The sequence below is a fragment of the Heterocephalus glaber genome, unplaced genomic scaffold (genome assembly GCF_053883595.1).
Source record: "Heterocephalus glaber isolate CG9 unplaced genomic scaffold, H.glaber_assembly_v1.0 deba00000809, whole genome shotgun sequence".
In the NCBI taxonomy this organism is placed as follows: Eukaryota; Metazoa; Chordata; class Mammalia; order Rodentia; family Bathyergidae; genus Heterocephalus; species Heterocephalus glaber.
Genome location: NW_028258163.1, coordinates 9,600,038 through 9,622,086, shown reverse-complemented (window position 1 = coordinate 9,622,086; position 22,049 = coordinate 9,600,038). Strand labels below are relative to the sequence as shown.

The 22,049-nt window shown below is 39.3% G+C and overlaps 1 long non-coding RNA gene across 1 annotated transcript in view; it reads left to right on the top strand.

Moving 5' to 3' along the window:
- Positions 1 to 1,000: 1,000 nt before the first annotated feature.
- Positions 1,001 to 22,049, top strand: part of LOC110345203 (uncharacterized) — a 101,373-nt gene continuing 80,324 nt past the window's right edge. The window contains exon 1 of the long non-coding RNA XR_002388375.2: positions 1,001 to 1,346. This is a non-coding gene — a long non-coding RNA (uncharacterized LOC110345203). The remainder of the gene's footprint in view (positions 1,347 to 22,049) is intronic.

Genomic DNA, 22,049 nt, shown 5'->3' with positions numbered 1-22,049 from the left:
CACTAAAATCTGTATCAGTCAGTGCTTACTACAGAAACATGTTTAATGCAAGATATACAAATATATACGAATTTACAAGGTTGGCTTACAATGGCCAACTGTAGAGTCAGTTGTGGAAAAGTGCAAAAGGCTTGTCTGTGCATTGGCAATCTGAAGGATCCAGTTGAAGGCCTGCAGCTCAGTGTAGAGTCCTGTGCCAAGTCAGTAGCAGGAGACCCAAGATCTATGATGGAAGACTGATGATGGTTCTGTGCTGGAGGCTGAAGAGTTTGCACTGGAAGTCAGGAGATGATGCCCAAGGTGAAGCAGAAGACTGGAGCTCCCCCGAAGAAACAGGAGTGAATCTTCCTTTGTTTCCCTTTTATTTCATTCAGGCGACAAGCCTACCCAGGGGAGGTCTTCTGTTTTTAGTAAATCCCCTCAGCCACATCCAAAACTATATTGATTCAATCCAGTTGGGCATTTCTCAATCAAATTGGTACAATCAGTTAACTAATGAAAAGCATTCATTCAAGCATGCAAAATAGCGCCTACTGTATACAAAGCACATGCAACATTTCTGGTGTTTGCAGATAAAACATTAAAAAACATAGAAGAGATCCCTGCCATTATGAGGCTTAAATTGTGAAGAAAGAGACAGTAAATAACAGGAAGATTTTCAAGAGTGACGAGCTGGATGAAGCCAGGATACAGTGCTGGGACTGACACCACGAGAGTGGAAATTCAGTGGCGCTGCCCTTCATGGAGGTGCCTTCCAGCTGGGTGAACTGCCGTGAAAGAGGCAGCGCGGTGGAGAAGTGAAGGAGGGAGGCTGCCCGTCAAAGGGAGAGAGTGACGGCCATTGTCCACTCCCTACATTTCCCAGTGGTTCCTTCAGGCAACCAGTGCCTGAGGTGGAGAATGAGTGACAAATCACCCCCAGAAAAAGAGGCCCCCAAACTATGCAGAAGTAGGAGACATTACTGAAAGCAAAACAAAACAGGTTAGGGAGAGAGGAGAAAGGAGTGAAGTGTTTATAGCGAGATATATCCATTTGAGTAAAATATCTTTTTCTTCATTTTGACATTTAAAAGAAGGTAATATTAAAGCTGTACACAAAATCCCAAATAAAAAATGGCCCTAAATTTTAAGGGGATTGAATTGGAGCATGTGTTCTTCCAGATTGGCCACTAGAGGGCAGTGTTGCCCATCAAATGCGCTAGAAGGCAGGACTAGGTGGCGGTTCAGGTTTCCAGGGGGAACCCAGCTCACCGGTGAGCCTGCCTCCCGCTTGCGCTTACTGTCTCTCGCCATCTCCCCTTGATCACACCCGGTAACTCCCTGACGTCTACCTGTCTACAATCTAGGTAAGTTTTACGTTTAGAGAAAAGTCCCTGACTCCACAGGAAAAAAAAAAAAAGAAAGGAAGGAAGGAAGGAGGGAAGAAAGAAGAAAGAAAGAAAGAAAGGAAACCAGCACATTTAACCTTGTGAAAGGTTATTTTGACCTTACCCTAGCCGCAGACTCCTGGGGTCAACAATTCCCACCTACGAGGCAAAGGGGCCGGGGCTTGGACCATTCTGCCCAGCTCTTCGGGCTCAGACCCATTATTTGGGCTACAGGTTAACATTTTTTTAGCCTACAGAGCAAGGAGCTTTGCTCCCTCAGTGTGTTAGAGCTGCTGCGGGCTGGAAGGTTTGGTGGCCTTGACGGGCGCCAGGACGCTTTGTTCTTTTCTGACCAGGCCAAGCTCTGTTTTGTGTTCTATATTTTATTTATTTCTTAATTGAGCCCCTTAATGAAAAAGTACACAAGAGAATGGATTCACCAAGAAAAAAAAGGAAAAGGGAGAAAGAAACAGCAGCATTTTAGCTATAGCCACACAACAAAATAAAGGCAAGAATTTAAATATGAGATAAGAATTAATATGCAACAATGTTATGAATTTATAACACTTCTTCCTTCCAACGGAGTCTTTGTGACATCATAAAGCAAAACACAAGTGGCTAGGAAAGGAAGGTAATTTATTTATTTAAAATATATTTACTATCCCCTTTCGTGCACTAGCAACCAGGAGTAAACCTGAGCAAACAAGGACAGAATGAGATCAGGAATCATACAGAAACAGCGTGCCTGTGTGTGTGTGTGTGTGTGTGTGTGTGTGTGTGTGAGGGCTGGCTCAAAGCTGGAAGGAATCTTAAAGTTATCATCTCTGATACTCTTCATTTTACAGATGAGTAACTGGTGGCTCAGAAAATTGTCACTGATCCAGAAATGAAACAATTATTTCATTTTGGCAGTAAAATTAGTTTTGAGCAAATGGGAAAACACCTATTATGTTTACTTAGCATTCAGTGTTTGACAAAAGAAAAGAGGATAATTAAAGAAGGGAAACTGCCCTTGGATACTGATATATTGAGAAAAAAATGATCCTATGGATCCTTATGTCACAGTAACACAGACATGGAGGGACAATTATTATTTAAAAATCATTAAACCTTCATGAAATTAAGGTATAGAGTAGTAAGTTGTATTTTAGTGAAGGGATTTCTATGTGAGGTCAAACTACTACATAACCCAAGAATGAGACTATTTAATCTGACATTACACAAGGATAGAGCCAGAAAGTCTGGGAAAATGTTTAACTCTTTTGATGTCCAGCACTGAATATCCATTCAGTCAACATGATGACTAAAACTCTTTCAATAAAGCCATTGCCCCCACAAGGCTGTCTGGTCCATTGAGCTCTAATTTTGCCCCTAAATTATCTGTTCTGTTGTTTCAATATCCACTTTTTGCTTGCGTAGATTCATCTTAAAGGAGAGACATAGAATGGAATACTGGTTTTTAAAAGAATAGAATACAAAAGAAATTGGAAGGTTTGACTGTGTTGTCTGTCTTTTCATTTGAACATAAACTCCTAGAGCTGGAATTGAATCTTGGATTTTTGGTTCTGCTGGCAGCACCCTGTGCTCAATAAAAATTAATCCATCAATCAGCAGGACAGAAAATCCTATTCTGCCAGAAGTAGTGCCTCCTGTTTGTCCCATACAAAGCCAATGAGAGTGTTCGGGCATTGCAATAGAGACAAAAACTGAGGAAAGTGATAAAAATAACAAAAATCTCTGAAACTATCAAATAAAAAATGAGAGAGGAAAAAATAAATACCAGTGGAAAGTTACTACTCAATTCAGTTTCCCCAATGACAGCCACTTTCAATTTAAGTTGCACTACAAGCATGGAATCCTGAATGGCCAACATCTCACTGGGGTTGGTGGGGGGCAGTGTCCATCTCCTTAACAGGCACCCAAGGTCTCTCATTGCAGAGGTCCGGCAGTCTTGTCCGTGACCTGGTGCCGCCATCAGTTCTGGGTCCTGCTCAAACTTGTTTGGAACACAAATCTATGCGTGGGCACAGTTTGGTGTATGATTCTGTGAATCTCCATTGTGCACACCAACATACCTTTTGTCTCATAAATTTTTTTTTTTTTTTTGGTACCAGGGATCGAACTCAGGCTCTTGAGCTTGCGCAGCAGGTGGCAAAACCACTGAGCTAAATTCCCGGCCCTGTCTCATAAACTTAAAATTTTGAAGTTATGAGTTTCCAAATCTTACTCATAAATAAGAAGTTCTGAAAACCTCTTGAATTATAACAACTTTTTTGAATTAAAGTTTCTGCAGTTTTGGAAAAACTTCCTAGAACTCTTAAGAATGGAAAAAAGTGGACAATTACAAGGGTAAAAACACCTGTTATTAATGCTTTTCCTCATGTTATAAAACACTGTACTTGTGGTTAGGGTTAGGGTTAGGGTTAGGGTTAGTCCTGACCTGGTGCAGAGTCTAGGGACTTCGCTTCATCCTCTTGTCAATGACCCTAGTAGGAGAGATTGGTATCAAGGGTGATACACAAAGGCAGTGGTGCCTGGGACACACAGCCAGAGGGCCAGGAGGAGCAACAATTTCCACTGACCTCACAGTGTGTGCAGAGCAGGCATAGACACAGTAGTGGCTGGCAGACAGAATGTGGGAGGAAATGAGGGGAAATCAATAAAACCAAGATGAAGAGGGCCAGGGATTTAGCTCAGTGGTTCCACCACCTGCCTTACAAGCACAAGGTCCTGAGTTCGATCCCTGGTACCAAAAAAAAAAAAAAAAAAAAGGCCAAGATGAAGAGAACACTGTGCTCCCCCGCCATGAAGGGAAGTCATTATGAGGACCCAAGTTAGGTCCCATAGTGCTTCCAGGGCTCAGAGAAATGAAACTGTCAAAAAGTGTTAGTTTTCTGAAGCCTACAGGCTGGATATTATTTATTCAAGTTAACTCCCATTTTAATAATAATAAAAAAGAATACAGTCTACCTCAGAGGGAAGAAAACTCTTGCTGATGTGTCCACTTCTTTTCTGCAGCACCTGTGTTGTTGCTGTAGCGCTTTGTGGTACTTTCTCTGTTGAGCAGCTTTGCTTTGCTTTAGGTGACACGCAGTGCATACTTCCGCCTGGGTCTGCCACTTTTCGTGACAAGCAGGCCAAGCATGTCTGAGTGTGTGTGTATAAATGCACTATTAATCTAAGATCTATGTGTATTCCATGAATGATGATTCAAAGCAGGAAAGAGAAAATGAAGACCAGCATAGATATGAAATCAGTCCTGAGTAAATTCTATAAAATCGCAACCCATAAAGCTGTCAAGAGAACAGGGCTGAGGTAGCCTCTGGGTCCAGATTCACTTTTTTGTGGTGACCCTTTTGTTCCCCCTCCAGGATCAGTCAGTGGCTGCCTGGGTATGGTCCAAATTTGACCTGGTGTGAAGGTAAACAGCACCTGGCTGCCAGCTTTGGGGATGTGGTTTCCGTGCTGCAATTTGCTGGTCTTCTTCGGGTTTTCCCAGTATATTTTCTCACTTCTGAGTCAGTGCATCATCTAGGTCTCTGCATGGATAGAAATCAGGTAAGGAGACCACAGCAGTCGGACCCTGGATGGGGCAGTCTGATACCCTGGTTCAACTCCCTGGTCTACCATTTGCTAGCCATGTGGCAAATCACTTCACTACTCCATGTCTCAATGCTGCCTCAGGATCGGAGGTAATATTACCTACCAGGTGGCTCCACTTGTAATTCCAGCACTCTAGGAGGCTGAGGCAGGAGGATCCCAAATTTAAGCTCAGTTTGGGCACTTCAGTGACTAGCTGGATCCTGTCTCAAAATAAAAAATAAGAAAAGGATGGGAACGTAGCTCAGTGTGAAGGCCCTGGGTTCAATCTCCAGTATTGAAAAAAAAAAAAAAAAAGATTACTTACCTCCAGGGATGTTAGGAGGTAGAAATGAGTAACCTGTGAAAGTAGTTTAGAATAGTACCTGGTACATGATGAGTTCACTATTATGGAACATTTGTTGTGATGATGGTTGTTGTTATTTTTCTGGTAACCACACACCCACACAACCCACACAGGAGTGGACATATAACACAAATCTAGTGAATCAATAAATTCCATCCTCCTGGCTACAGATCAGAACTCAGGGATGAAACAGTGATATAAATTGATCCGGTCAGGAAAAATCACAGGAATTTGTTTAGAACCATGGGGAAAAAGTTATCTTTGTTGTTTTGGTTTTGGTTTTAGTTTAAAATAGGGTCTCACTATGTAGTCCAGGCTTGCCATAAACTAGAAATATAGACCATGCTGTCCTTGACCTTGAGATCCTCCTGCCTCAGCCTTACAGGCATTTACTAGCACACCAAGTTGTCTTTGTGTTGGGTAAAAGGATATAATTCTGGAGCTACTAGGGCTACCACGTGGTTTTAGTCAATCTCAGACTAAAGCCAGTGCAAAGGAACGATGTACCAAGTGACAGAGAATGAGAAACAAATTGAAGCTGTAGAACCTCCACGACTCCAGCCATGCCTGAAGCCCAGGACAACTCCTGAATAATTCAGTTTGTTTTAAGCAATTGAAAGAACCGTCACTAACTCAGGTCCAACCTGTCCTTGAAAACACAGTGAAAATCTCACCTAGTGTCTGTACCATCTATTTAGCATTTATTACCCTGAATTAGAAAGTGAATCTTTTCTGATGCATTCATTGCTGAGCTTTAATGCTCTGCATTGACTCCATGTTTTACTCCATATTCCACTCTTTGGTGATCTCCACAGCCACGTAAGCATGTGGGATTTTACAGTAAGCTTACCAGCACTTGTTTCTTGAATTCTTTCTGTCCTCTTGTGTCCATTAGAAGAGGACAAAGGAATGTAAGCAGATGAATACATGAAGTCCACAGAGATGGCGCGGAATGGGATTGTATTGTTCATAGAGGAAATGTTCAAGGAAGGAGCTTAGCCTCTTGTCAGGTGTGGATATGAACTCTTTGATGTATGTCCCAGCAGGTTGTAAGTGTTCTATGAGCAAGGGCTGGCTCTTGTTTTTAAACACTATTTCCCAGTGCTTGGCTCTGTGCCTGCCACACTGTATGTGCTCAATAAATACTTGTCCAGTGTATGCTACATCTTACAGGCAGGGGACTCAGATCAACTAACTAACCCTTACCAACATGCAAAGGAAATGAAATGAGAAAAGAATTGCTTGTTCTGTGAAGCCAACACCTTCTTCCCATTATTCTGAGCTCTTTCTACCATCACCTCATTTCTCTGAATTACAAGAGTAAATAAAGCCATTCTCAGAATGACAGATGAGGTGCAATGACTGGAGCATGTTTGGAATTTCCAGCTTTGCAAGAAAGCTGTTATAAATTCCAGACCCAACAAAGAAAGACTTGCCACAATCAGAATGAATGGATGGAGGGATACGAAACCTGAATCACAGATTTAGAAAAAACCCACCACATTGGAATGTTCAGTGTACACACAGAGAACTCTGAGTTTGGGTCATTTCTATTTGTTTATATAACATTTTGTGGCATTAGTTCTATAGCAGCTTTACATATCATACTTTGGAGAAATCACAAACCACTTTTCCTTTAAGCTAGTTGATTGATAATATCAATACATTAATTATCCTTTTTTGTATTTCAATATTCTCCAAGTATTCATCCATTATTCACATGACAAAATTGTCATCCTAAACATTTTTATTCTGTCAATGTTTTCTCAAAAATAGTTGCTCTTGGGCCGGGGATTTAGCTCAGTGGTTCCGGCGCCTGCCTTGCAAATGCAAGGTCCCAAGTTCAATCCCCGGTACCAAAAAAAAAAAAAAAAAAAAAAAAATAGTTGCTCTTAGCATCAAATTTAAGCTAAGTCAGACAGCCAAGGCCTTCAGGAATTTGATCTCAATCCACCTTTTCATATGTGAACTTTTCTCATCCCCTCATTCAAGGCTCAAATTTACTTATCCTTGTGTAGTTATTGTCTCTTTCAGTTGCTTCACACCTTTGTACTTCTGAATTTTTCTCTCTGCTTATTTAAATGTATGCTTTCTTGTAGGTGACATTCTTTAACACCGTCCACCCCCCTCCGCCGGAGATATGATGTCCTGCCTCAAATCCTAGAGCATGGCTCCTCAAAAGAGCTGTCACTAACTCAGGTTCCCACATGACACAACCCATCTGTCTTGATTATTCAAGTCCAACCTATCTTGAAGTACAGTGAAAATCTCACCTTTATGGAAGAGATGCCTCCTTTTCTAAGTTCTTACAGCATCGACCATCTGTACCATCTTTTCAGGATTCAGCATTCCACTTTAGAAAGTGAATCTTTGCTGATCCATTCATTGCAAATCTTTAATGCTATGCATTGGCTCCATGTTTTACTCCATATTTCACTCTTTGGTGATCCTCACAGCCACTTAGGCATGTGGGACTTTGCAGCAAGCTTACCAGCATTTGTTTCTTGAATTCCTCTGTCTTCTTGTGTCCATCAGAAGAGGACAAAGGAATGCAAGCAGATGAATAGATGAAGTATGTGGAGATGCAGCAGAATGATCTGCATCACTAACTCCCTGGAGTGGTTCAGCTGTTCATGTTAGAGTGTTTTAAGGCCCTTACTATGTACTCCATGGGCAGAGATCAGCTCTTGGACTTCCCTGGTTTTTGCTTTACATATAATATGGATTATTTCAATGATAATTTTGGTAATAACAGAGGCAATACATAGCCAGGGCTTTGCACTATTATGCCTGGGAGGTTTTGCCTTTTTTTCTTTTATTACTTTTTATTAATAGATGTTTACAGTACATAATGATCACATTCATCTTGGGGAGTTGGTATATGTATATAACACATCTTAATTCTTTTTATTTCCCCTTCACCTCCACTCTGTCTCTCCTTCTTTTATCTGGAGATCTTCTTTCCATTTGCAAAAGATCTACCTCCTTCTTTCCTATTGTCTGTCCTTTATTTTGCTCTTTAAACTGTTTATACTTTAGGTTTCTCACAGAAGGCAAAACGTGATATTTAAGCTTGTGTGTCTGATTTATTTCACTTAAGATTATGGTCTCTAGGTCCATCCATTTTTCTACAAATGACTCATTTATCCTTTATGACAGAAGAGTACTCTCCTTGTGTATAAACCACATTTTCTTTATCCTTTCACCTGTTGATGAACATATAGGTCACTTTCAAGGGTTAGCTATTAGGACTTTTGCCCTATGTTGGTTAGTACAGTATTCCCACCTTATCCTTGGGGACTATGGTCCAAGGTCCCCAGCAGAGGCCTAAAATCCCCAATAGCATCAAACCCTATACTGTTTCCTACACACAGGTCATATGATAGGCACAGTGAGAGATGTTAATAACTTATAATAAAAATAACATAATAAAATAGAACAATTATAACAACGTACTATAGTCAAATTTATGTGATCTTTCCTTTCTCTCAAGAAAAATTTTTTTCCATTGAGTTTATTGGTACATTTTAGGTATAAAATACAGTTACATTCATCATTGGGATCTTGTACCTGTACATGATGTATCTTGGTTCTTATTTTTTCACCATCCCCCTGCCCTCCGTTCACCTACTCCACCCTTCCCTATTTACAAAGACTTTGTTTCTGCTTTTTTCCTTTTCTCATATTTTAAGAAATTTTATTGTACTCACTCAGGGTATTGTCTTTTCTCATTTAATTGAGAATTTTCATCTTTTCGCTTAAAGGAAATATTTTACAGCTTCTGTGCCACATCTGAATTACCACTATTACTAGATTTGCACTTTGGGGCTAGTATTAGGGCTACTTGGATAAAGCACTGTGATGCTGATAACTAAGATGGCCGCTAAGTGACAGTGGATCAGTAACATACACAGAGTGGACATGCTAGACAAAGGGATGAGTCATGTCCCTGTAGGAAAGAATAGGACAGCACAAGATTTTATCATGCTATTCAAAATGGCAAATTAAAACTTATGAACTGCTAACTTCTGGAAATTTCCATGTACTATTTCTGTACTGTGGATGATTGTAACTGAAACCATAGAAGTAAAATTGTGTATGAAAGAAGACTACTGTAATGCCAATGGCCTTTTTCAATTTATGAATATCCCTCATGACTGAAATAAGTTAGAATTGTTTTCATTTTTTTTCCTTTTTATGAACACGTGGCTTTAAAGTTTGTAATCTATTGACAGCTTTATAAACCAATAAGCAGAAAATCTAAATAGCCAATAGAAAATTGGGAATGGGGTATGAGTAATGAATAGCTAAGCTACTAAAATATAAAATGATGCCCATTTTAAAACTAAAGTTTTAAAAATTACAAGATTCTATCTTTTATCTATGAGACTAATAAAGATTAAAAAATTAAAATTTTCAGTGGACAGTATGGGCAAATTTGTGGAGAAATGGGAACCTATATTCACGTTTGGAGGGTTATTTAGCAATACAAGTAAACAATTTAAAATTTCTTAATCTTAGGTTGAAGGAGTCTACTTTTAGGAATTCTCCTTCCTGTATAGTCATAGAAGAGCACAAACACATGTAACGCATAGATGAAAAGATGTTCACTGCAGTATTCTATAGAACACCCAAAGACACCCAGTGCTCTTCAGTGAGGATTCACCCAAGGCTAAGCAGCAACCTGTGTGGCTGCTGGGACAGGGATCCTGGCAAGCTCACCGCACATTTATAAATACAAGGCTTTCCTGCTGCCCTCTGAATTTACTTAGGGCCGTTGTCTTAGAAGCTCAAAATCCTCTATAGACATTTTTCTGGTCTTTGGCCAGAGAGAAGAGTAGCTAGGAGTAAGTCATAAACATTACTACAGTCAGCATGGGCAAGACTAGAATTCCCATCTTTTTAACTCTTAGTTTGTAAAGCACTCTGCCATTTCTCATCTCAGCTTTGAATTGACACATATTTATTGAACTTGGTTACATGTCTGAAAATAAAAAGAAAAGAAAATGTTCTAATGAATCTTTCAGGGTGTTCTGATAGCTGCTCTGTATTGAAGTATATCTGATGAATGATTTATACTAGATTTATTTAAAACACATCCATTACTCTGGGACCTTTGGTAGATATCTAAGGGAGAGTGAGCAAAATATATTAGAAACATTGAACCTCCACCCAAAAAAGGTGAAATAAAGTGTGAGGGCAGGGAAAGGGCATTGAGAGGTGGGTAAAAATTATTAATGTATGTTATGCATGAGTACAAATATGTCAGAATAAAACCCACTAACCTGTAACCATTGGAAAAGAGAAAGAAAAATTCTCCATAATTAGATTAGGAATGGCCCACCTTTTCATGACAGATCAAAAGAAGCTCTGAGAAGTGAGCACATTTGTTCTCTCTAATTCATGATGCAGAAACAGAACCACTGCAGAAGATAATCTTGCTCCCATTCCTGTTGGCTTCAAACTTCAGACTTTTGCAAAGTCAGGCAACTGACTTTATTCCTCCCTGGTTCTAATTTATTAGACTCCCATTATGTTTGGACAAAAAGAAAATCTCAAATGAGATGACAACAAAGTACACTGTGCCTAGTTTACATAAGGAAAGAATGATTGAAGTCCCATTTGACCCATCTATTCCTCTGCTGGGTGTCTTCCCCAAAGAATTAAAAGAATCATACCACAGTGATATATGTGCACACATGTTCATAGCACAATTTGTGATAGCTAAAACTTGGAAGCAACCCAATTGCTCATCAACTGGAGACTGGATAAAGAAAATGTGGTTTTGTTTTTTTTTTTTTAATAAATTGGAGTATTACTGAGCCATAATGAATGAGAAACTAGAGACATTTATAGCTAAATGGATGCACATGGAGGAGATACTCAAGTGAAATAAATAGGACACACATGTATAAATACCAAATAGTTTCTCTAGTGTGAGAAACTGAAAGTGTAAATAAGGACTAAAAGGTAAAATAGATAATGTGAAATAGGAGGAAAAGGGGCAAAGGGGGAGGGAAGTTGGAGGGGTAGGGGAAAAGAAAGAAGGGAATGGAATTAATAGGAGAAAAAGAAAAAATGGAAACAAAGTCTTTATAAATAGGGAGGGGTGGAGGGGTTGAAGGGAGGGCAGGGTAATGGGGAAAAAATAAGAACCAAGATGAATTATGTAAAGGTGCAAATTTCAAATGATGAATGTCATTATGTTGTATACCTTAAATGTACCAATAAAATTAATTTTAAAAAAAAGAAAGTACAAAGATCTTTCAAAATCAACACTAGGTACAAGAGATTTCTAATTCCTTTGAGAAGTCAGCTGTAAAAGATAAACAAAGGGTTCAATATTCTCTCTCTCTCTCTCTCTCCCAGTTTTCTAACTACATTTTAGGAAAAACCAAAAATGCATTAGAGTTTGGAAGAGAAAAAGGTAAAAAGGTTGCAGGAATGCAAGATTTCAAGATTCATCTCTGAAAGCTAGGCTAATATATCAATTTGGTTCAGACTGCCAAAAATATGAAAATATAAAAACATCAGACAGAAGAGGAAAACCTAGGTAGAGGAGGTGAACATTCTGGGCCGCCGTTCCACCACCTCCAGTGCCAAGGAGCAGAGCCACCCCCAGTGCAGAGATGAACCTTCCAGGCCAACATACCACTGCCGCCAGTGCTGAGGAGCAGAGCTACACCCAGCCCAGAGGAGATAAAACTTCTGGGCTGCCATACCACTGACCCCAGCGCTGAGGAGGTAAGCTGCACAGGGGCCAGAGGCACCCCTCCCCCAACGTTGAAATGAAAAGACACATAGACAAGTCTCAAAACCAGACTTCCAGATCACCTAAAGCAGCCCCAAAGGGAAACAAGATGGAACAATCTGATACTCAACCACCTGGACTCCCCAAACTGGCAACAAAAGAGGATCTGGAAAATATGAAATCAGAAATAATTTCTTAGATAACAGCAGAGATTGTACCCATAGTGCAAGACATGATTAAGAAATCTAGACAGGACACAGATAAAAAAAATAGAGGAGCAGAGGAACATGATGGAATCCCAACATAGGAAACAAATGGAATCCATAAAACAGATGCAAACAGATTTCCAGGAGATTAAAAACTTCATTGAAAGTTTACACAGCAAAATGAGCCAATGTGAGGACAGAATTTCAGATATAGAAGATAAGATTGCAATAAGTGACCAGGAAAAGGAAAATTTCTTTAAAATAGTAAGGGACCATGAGAGATCAATCCAGTAGCTGCTAGATGATGCAAAGAAGAATAACATAAGACTGACTGGAGTCAATGAAGAAACAGGAGAGAGTGCAGATGGCATAAAAAACTGTTCACAATAGTGATGGTAGAAAACTTCCCAAGCAGGGGAAAAGAGCTTGACATACAGATAAGTGAGGCATATAGAACTCCAACTAGGCTTGGTCAAAAAAAAATCTACACATAGGCATATAATAGCTAAGATTCCAGAAACCCAACAGAAAAACAAAATTCTACAAGCAGTTAGAGAAAAGAAACAAATCACATATAAAGGAAAGCCCATCAGAATCACAGCAGACTTCTCAATGCAAACCCTCAAGGCAAGAAGAGCCTGGAGTGACTTTTTTCAAGCCCTAAAGGAAAACATCCCTGCAAAACTATCTTTCAATAATTGATGGAGAAATAAGATATTTTCATGACAAAGAGCACCTTAGGAACTTCATGAATACCAAACCAGCACTCCGGGAAATTTTAGACAATATCCTGGGAAAAGAAAACAAGGATCACAAGCCCAGGAAGCCCAGCAGAATGAATCCATCAGGTATGACAAGAAATTAAAGCAAAGGGGGAGAATCCAACAAAAAAAAAGTCATGACAATGATAACTCAATATGAATCAGTTATAACTATCAATGTTAATGGTCTCAATTCACATCAAAAGAAATAGACTAGCAGAATGGGTCAAGAAGCAAGATCCAACAATATGCTGCATACAAGAAACGCACTTAATTCAAAAAGAAACTCATAGACTTAAAGGGTGGAAAACAATGCTCTATGTGACAGGAACCAAAAAAAAAAAAAAAAGCAGGAGTAACTATCCTCTTTGCAGATCAAGTGGATTTCAAACCAACACTGATTAAGAGAGACAAAGAAGGACACTACATCCTTGTAAAGGTAACAATCCAAGAGGGAGAGATGAGAATCATAAATATATATGCACCAAATACTAGTGTGCCCAACTATACAAAGCAAATACTAACAGACATGAAAAATCAAATAAGCACCAATACAATAGGAGTGGGGGTCCTTAATAACCCACTGTCACAAATAGATAGATCAACTAGACAAAATTAAGCAACAAAATACTACAACTCAATCAAACTCTTGAACAAATGAAGTTAACAGATGTTTACAGAGTGTTCCACCCCCCAAAATCAGAATACACATTCTTTCAGATGCATATGGTTGTTCTCCAAAATAGACCACATACTCACACATAGAACATGTTTAAGTAAGTGCAAAGGAACTGAAGTAATCCCCTGTTATTATCAGACCATAGCGTGATGAAATTGGAAATAATTAGCAAAAGAAACCACAAGAATTTCATAAACACATTGGAATTGAACAACAGCCTTCTGAATAACCAATGGGTCACAGAGGAAACTAAAGAAGAAATCAGACAGTTCCTTCAATTAAATGACATTACAACATGTCAAAACCTGTGGGACACAATGAAAACAGTCTTACGAGGGAAATTCATAGCAGTGAATACGCATATTAGGAAAACAGAGTGAGCCCAATTAAACAACCTGATGCTGAACCTCAAGCTTCTAGAAAAGGAAGAGCAAGACAAACCCAAAACTCATACAAGGGAGGAAATTATAAAGATCAGAGCAGAAATCAATACAATGGGGACTAAGAGAATGATACAAAAAATCAATGAAGCCAAGAGTTGGTTCTTCAAAAGAATAAACAAAATTGACAAACCCTTAGCAAACCTTGTCAGAAAAAGGAAAGAAAAGGCCCAAATCCATGCAATTAGGAATGAAAAGGATGAAATGACAACAGACCCAGCAGAAATCCAGAGGATCATCAATACCTACTTTGAGAACCTATATGCCAGTAAGATGGAAAACACAGTAGAAACAGACAGATTCCTAGATACACATGAATTACCAAAGTAGAAAGAAGACCTAAAAATTCTAAACAACCCAATATCAATCAATGAAATTGAGAACATAATTAAAAATGTGCCAGCTAAGAAAAGCCTGGGTCCTGATGGCTTCAGTGCTGAATTCTACAAGACATGTAGAGAGGAACTATTGCCACGACTGTTTGAACTCTTCAATGAAACTGAAAGGGAAGCAATACTTTCAAATTCATTTGTGGAAGCAAGCATCATCTTTGATCCCCAAAGCAGAGAAAGACCCAACTGAAAAAGAGAACTATAGGCCAATCTCACTAATGAACATAGATGCAAAAATCCATAATAAGATACTGGCAAATAGAATGTAGAAGATAATCAAGAAGATCATACACCCTGATCAAGTGCGATTCATCCCAGGGAGGCAGGGATGTTTCAACATATGCAAATCAATAAATGTAATATACTATATCAATAGAGCCAAGGATATAAAACCATATGATCATCTCAGTAGATGCAGAACACGTATTTCACAAAATCCAACACACATTTATGATAAAAACCCTACAAAAAATTGGACTAGACGGTCTCTACCTTAATCTAATACAAGCCATCTATGAAAAACCAAGAGCCAATATCATGCTAAATGGTTAAAAACTGAAATCCTTCACACTAAAATCAGGAACAAGAGAAGGATGTCCACTATCACCACTCTTGTTCAATATAGTTCTGGAAACATTAGCCAGAGCAATTAGACAAGACAAAGTAATAAAAGGAATAAAGATAGGAAATGAAGAAGTCAAATTGTCATTATTTGCAGATGACATGATACTGTATATAGAAGACCCCAAGAACTCCACCAAAAGTCTTCTAGACTTAATAACCAAATTCAGTAAAATAGCTGGATACAAGGTCAACACGCAGAAATCAATAGCTTTCCTCTACACGAATAACAGACTCATTGTGAGAGATATAAGCAAACAATTCCTTTCACAATAGCATCCAAAAAACTGAAATACCTAGGAATCAACCTAACAAAAGAAATCAGACCTCTTCTCTGAAAACTATGGCACTCTGAAAAGAGTGATTGAAGACGATATCTGAAAATGGAAAGACATCCCTTGCTCCTGGGTAGGAAGGATCAACTTAGTGAAAATGGCCATACTTCCAAAACTGCTATATAGATTCAATGCAGTCCCACTTGAAATCCCAGCAGCATACTTCCTGGACCTTGAGAAAACAATTCAAAAATTCATTTGGAGCAAGGAGAGACCCAGAATAGCAAAAGCAATTCTAGGTAACAGAGACATGGCAGGGGGTATTACACCCCCAACTTGAAACTATACTACAAAGCTACTGTGATAAAAACAGCATGGTACTGGCAAAGAAACAGACCTGAGGACCAATGGAACAGATTAGAAGATGCAGAAACAACTACAGACACTCTCAGCCATCTCATCTTCGACAAAGGAGCCAAAGGCCCTCACTGGAGGAAAGATAGCCTCTTCAATAAATGGTGCTGGAAAAATTGGGTTTCAACTTGCCAAAGATTCAAACTAGACCTATGTCTCTCACCATGTACTAAACTAAAATCAAAATGAATTAAAGATCTCAATATTAAAACAGAAACACTGAACCGGCTGGATAGAGGTTAGGTAGAACTCTTGAAGACATTGGTGTAGGAAAAGATTTTATGAACAAAACCTCAGCTGCCCATGAACTAGCACAAACAATCAACAAGTGGGATCTATTCTTTTTAAAAAGCTTCTGCACAGCAAGAGAAACCACCAACAGAGTGAAGAGACAACCCACAATGTGGGAAAATATTTTCACCTGCTGTTCCTCAGAGAAAGGTCTACTATCTAGAATCTAAAAAGAACTTAAAAAAATCAGACCTCCCAAATTTAAAGACACAGTCCAAAAATGGGCATCTGAAATGAACAGATATTTTTCAGACAAAGAAGTAGAAATGACAAACATATAAAAAAATGTTCAACATCACTAGTCATTCAAGAGATACAAATGAAAACAACGCTGAGATTCCACTTCACTCCAGAAAGAATGGCTGCTATCATGAAACCAACCAATAACAAATACTGGCAGGGCTGTGGGAAAAGAGGAACATTGCTCCACTGCTTTTGGGATTGTAGACTGGTGCAACCTCAGTGGAAATCATTATAGAGATACCTCAAAGAACTAGGACTGGAAGTCCCATTTGACCCAGCTATTCCCCTGCTGGGTATCTTCCCCAAAGAATTAAAAGAATGATACCACAGTGATGTATGTGCACCCATGTTCATAGCAGCCCAAGTTTTAATAGCTAAAACTTGGAAACAGCCCAAATGCCCATCAACTGGAGACTGGATAAAGAAAATGTGGTTTTTTAATAAAATGGACTACTACTCAGCCATAAAAAATGAGAAATTAGAGACATTTATAGCTAATTGGATGACATTGAGGCGATATTCTTAAGTGAAGTAAATAGGACACACATGTAAATACTGACTAGTTTCTCTAGGGTGAGAAACTGAAAGTGTAAATAGGGAGTAAAAGTTATACTAGATAATGTGAAATAGTAAGAAAAGGGACAAATGGGAAGGGGAAATGAGAGGGCTAGGGGAAAGGAAAGAAGGGAATGGAATTAATATGAGAAAATGGAAAAACAGGAACAAAATCTTTGTAAATAGGAATGGAGGGGTTGAAGGGAGGGCTGGGCAAGGGTGAAAAATAAGAACCAAGAGAGACTATGTATAGGTGCAAATTTCCAATGATGAATGTCATTATATTGTATACCTAAAATGTACCAGATTAGAATGAATAATCAATAATGCAAAATAAGAAGAAAAGGTCCAAAGGGGTAGGGGTAGTGGGAGGGGCAGGGGAAAGGAAAGAAGGGAAAGGAAAAATGATGAGAAATGGAAAAAATGGAACCAAAGTCTTTGTAAATAGGGAAGGTTGGGGGCGGTGGGGGGGGGTGGGGGGGTGGGAGTGGGTGGGTAAAGGGAGGGCTAGGAATGGGAAAAAGTAAAAACCAAGATGCATCATGTAAAGGTACAATTCCCAATGATGAATGTAAATGTATTGTATACCTAAAATGTACCAATAAAAATTTTTTTTAAAAAAAAGGGGGGCAAAGGGGAAGGGGAAGTGGGAGGGGCAGGGGAAAGGAATGAAGGGAAAGAAATTAATATGTGAAAATGAAAAACTGGAAACAAATTCTTTGTAAATAGGGAGGGTGAAAGGGGTTGAAGGGAGGGCAGGGAAATGGGGAAAAAAATAAAAACCAAGATATATTATGTAAAGGTACAAACTCCCAATAATGAATGTCAACATATTGTATACCTAAAATGTACCAATAATATTAATTAAAAAAATAAAAACATAAATTTCACATGCATAGCAGTAATCTATTTGCTTGGTGCCACATGTACTTAGGATAATGAAAACAGGTGGCATTAGGATAGCAGGAAAATGTTGAGTACTTATGTAAGAAATTTTTTTTTTAAGAAATTTTAAGTAACAATGAGTTGGTATCTTATTAGAGTACACAGTTTAAAAGAAGTGGCCATGATTTATCTTGGACCAATGATGAGTCTTCTCAATTTAGCATTATCGTGTTCATTTAGGAAACTATAATACCATATAGTACAAATCCTTTATTAAATCAATGAATTCATTCTCTGAAAGAAAATTTTATTCAATTACTGTATTTGATGGACCAGACTATAGCACAGGGGTAGGAGATAATGGATTGGCTGGGGGCCTCAAGGAAAAGGAGCTCAGACCTCCTTTCTTACTCTAAAAAGACAGTTTCTGATGCCATCAAGGCATTCAGAAGGGTGACAAGGACTCTGATTCAGCCCTTTGTGGTATAACAAATCAGTGCACGAACTAGCTAACCATGTAACTGGAGAGAGGAAAAAATGAAATCATTCCTACTTAAAAATCTATTGGTGTCATCTTTTAACTTATTTAGGGGAATTGGCTCAGATGGCTCTATGATGATCCAGCTAGTTATTTGCTAAGAGCCAGCAGAAGCCAACATCAAAATTTGCAAATCTGCTTTTGCTCTCTGCAAGTTCTACTTGCTTAGCCCGATCTGTCCATCTCTGCTGCTGCTCAACACCTGGGGAAAGAGCATGAAGAGCTCTTAGGAGAGATAGGAGAGTGTGAGACCCCTAGGCACATATGCACACAAAACACAGATCCAGAAAAAATATGCTAATAGGTATTTTCACAGCCTGATTCACTTAAGCAAGAGGGAAATCAAGGCTTCTTGAAAAAATACTCACTTTCCCATAACTGTCTAAAACTCTCGTTGTCTATTGTTAGTCTTTTAACACTCCTTTGTATTTTGGGTGCTGAAAATATTATCAGTTTAGACTAATTTTAACAATAACTAAATACTAAATTCTTTTGGCAAGGGGGCAGAAACAAAGTTGATTCACATGTATTTTTTTAAAAGCTTCAGGACCAAAAATCAAATACACACTCGAGTAAACTGTTGTCATTTAAATATTGATGTGAGGTCTGTTTCTGAATGCCAAAAATTCCTTAAATTTCACATCTTAAAGATATTTCCCTTGATCACTGCAGATTTTTGCAACCATGTTCTGGATGCGAACATTGTTACAGGGGTCTCTGGGAAATGCTCTTTTGCAGCTAGTTTGAGAAATTACAATGGAAAAGTACTCATTAGCAAAAATTGTGTAAAAAGATAGTTATGCTACTTCCAGAACTTTTAATAACTATTTACATTTATTTTCACACGTAACTGGCATCACCATGTTAATATTAATGGTTTCTGTTACTAGTATGAGGAAGGGAAAGAAAGAAAGGAAGAGAGAAAAGAGCCAGTGGCTTGGCAAGGGTGAAATCAGCAGCTCTTCGCTTCTGAAAATATTCTAAAACTATCCCATCAGCAGGAGTTCAGATTTCCTACCTCATAAGGGGGAGGTCAGTAATTCTTGATTAGAGAGGCGATGGCTTAGGATCATGTCTTGCATTATTTCCCCATGCTTTACCACATGAGTGAGAAGAGGACAGAGGGAATGAGCCCCTTCAGAAGCAGTGTGGCCCGAGGTTGGACCAGCTTCCATCCAGGTCATGGTCAACACTGCATGTAGCAGACACCTTTACCCAGTTTTAGCAGGCTGTAGTGGCACAAGCTTCTTGTTCCTCCATAATTTGGCTGTGTTACATTGGAAGTAGCAGAGCTTGGGTGAGTTCACTCCTAGTGAAGGTCAGCTGACTCCAACTAAATTCTTCCCTTCTGAATTAACCATTTGTTCTCTTCAGCAAAGATATGCTTGTGCCCTCATTCTATAGTCCTGTCTGCTTGATACTTGCTATCAGCAGGTGTCCCAAGGCCTGCCCAGCTTCCTCCCTTCCTATGCTTGTAAAGAATAAACACTGGGTGGCCTGGGAGTTCTTTGTCTTTGCTGCCCAGAGCAGCTTATATCATCAGCCCAAGACTCAGTTTCTCTCAAGTCTCTGTCTGTGTTTTTTTTCTATTTCCCACCTTCCTATGTCAAGGATGTCCTACTGTCTTACTGGAGTCCATGACCGCTGCAGGGTCTCTGGCAACATCCCCTTTCCCTTTCCCTGTAACTGCACCCACTGCATCTTCCAACTGCAGCTCAGCTTCAGTGCTAAAATGTACAGGGTTGTATGCTTTGACTTATCCTGGACATAGTATAGGAATGATTTACAAGTGATGAGCAGAAATGGGTGAGTCCTGAGATACCTATCGTCTTCTGAGAATTCCCTGCCCACTTGACTAAGGTGGAAATAAGTGAAGTTTGCAGGGCTCTAAAAAGGCTCTCAGTCAGGTATGCTCAGTGTTCCACTTTTGGCCTGGGATCTTGAAAGAGTAGCAAATCACTGTTGTCTTCCTTTCAAAGGAATTATTCACATTAATGAGTGTTTTGTGGGTCCTGGGTTAGAAAAGCTGATACACAAGACAGCAAGTACCCATTTCCTTTCTTAACTAGTCTGGGGTGGCATTTGTCTGTCCAGTTGAACTGCCCAGTAAATATATTTTTAACATGTTCGTGATGGGGCCCTAATTTATATGTCTTGCTGCTGGGTGGCTCTGAACTACTGGTGGCACATGCGTAACTGTCTCATTGCATGGCATGGGACAGTCCATTGGGTGGTGCAAACTGTCAGATGGGAGGGTCATGCATCTACCATTGGAGGTTCATGCCAGCAGAAACGTGTTCAATCCCTTATTCAGGTTTTTAATGAATAAAACCTTTTCCCCCAGCCTTTTTTTTTTCACATTGTGTATCTATTTTCTCTGTGTTAGAAAAGAGGTAATTTTCTACCTCTCCTTATATTGACAGGAAGATCAGAGCTTGGCAATTTAAACTCTTTAAGAAACTCTAGAAGTTTGAAGCACTGCTTTATTCACTCATTAGGGAATAAAGACCTTTCCCAAAATAAATGGACTTGAGATCTGGACCACAGAGATCTAAATCTGTACCTAAAGTTAAATGCAAAAGAATTTCTTTTGAAGAAATTCACTGTGAAAATAGGGCACAGTGGCTCCAGCTATTTCTTGTGAGGACAAAAGATTAGGGACTTTGTTAACTTTGCTGTGGGATGAATTGTGTCTCCTCACCTCAATCCCACCCACAAATTTGTATGCTGAAATTGTCCTGCTACCTCAGAACATGGCTCTTTTTGGAGATAAGGCTTTTAAAGAGGAAACTGAGATAAAATGAGGTTATAAAATAGACAGCAATTTAATACGACTGATGACCTTACAAGAAGAGATGAGCAAACAGATACCTCAGAGGGTGAGAGGTGACCGGGTGAGGACACAACAAGAAAGAACCACCTGTAAGACAAGGAGAGAGGCCTCAGAAGCCCCCAAGTCTGCTGACATCTTCAATTCGGATCTCTAGCCTCTAGGACTCTGGGGAAACAACTCTCTGTTGTCTAAAGCACTTGGTCTGTAGTATTTTATCACGTCAGGCCTAGCAAACTTGCCTGGTAATTTATAAAGTATTATGCAAATGTTGGCTCTTCTCATTGTCACTATGGAGAACATTCTTGAGAATGAAGGGGGAAAAGTATCATGAAGGAGCTTGGGAAATGAGGCTGGAAATTTAAAGCAACATAGTGTAAATAAAAGGATATTGAAGGCTGATGCTGTTATTGGGTGTACAAGGTGACTAAGGTATGCTTTTTGATTCCTAGAAAATGTCAATATAGTAAGGCAGGTGTTAAAAGACTAGTGAAGCTCATGGAAAAAGCAACTGCTTCTCGTTGGGCCTGGTGGTGGAATTTGGAGGCAAGGGAGTGTGCCAGTGTTTTCATAAAAAGAAAGTGGCATTTCATGCTCTCAAACGAAGACTTCGCTGTGCAGCTGAGGTGAGAGCAGAGAAGGAAATCATCCAGGGGTGCTGACACATGACAGTGCACTGTGTTGTTGGGATGAAACACACAGGATGCCAGGAGGGCATAAAACACATCAGAAGGTACTTGGAGTCAGGGTCAAAAAATAAGATGGCAAGGATTTGTGAAGAGCTTTGAATGCCATGAGAAGGCATTTGGACTTTATTATATGGGTAGTAAAAAAAGAAGTGTGTGTGTATGTGTG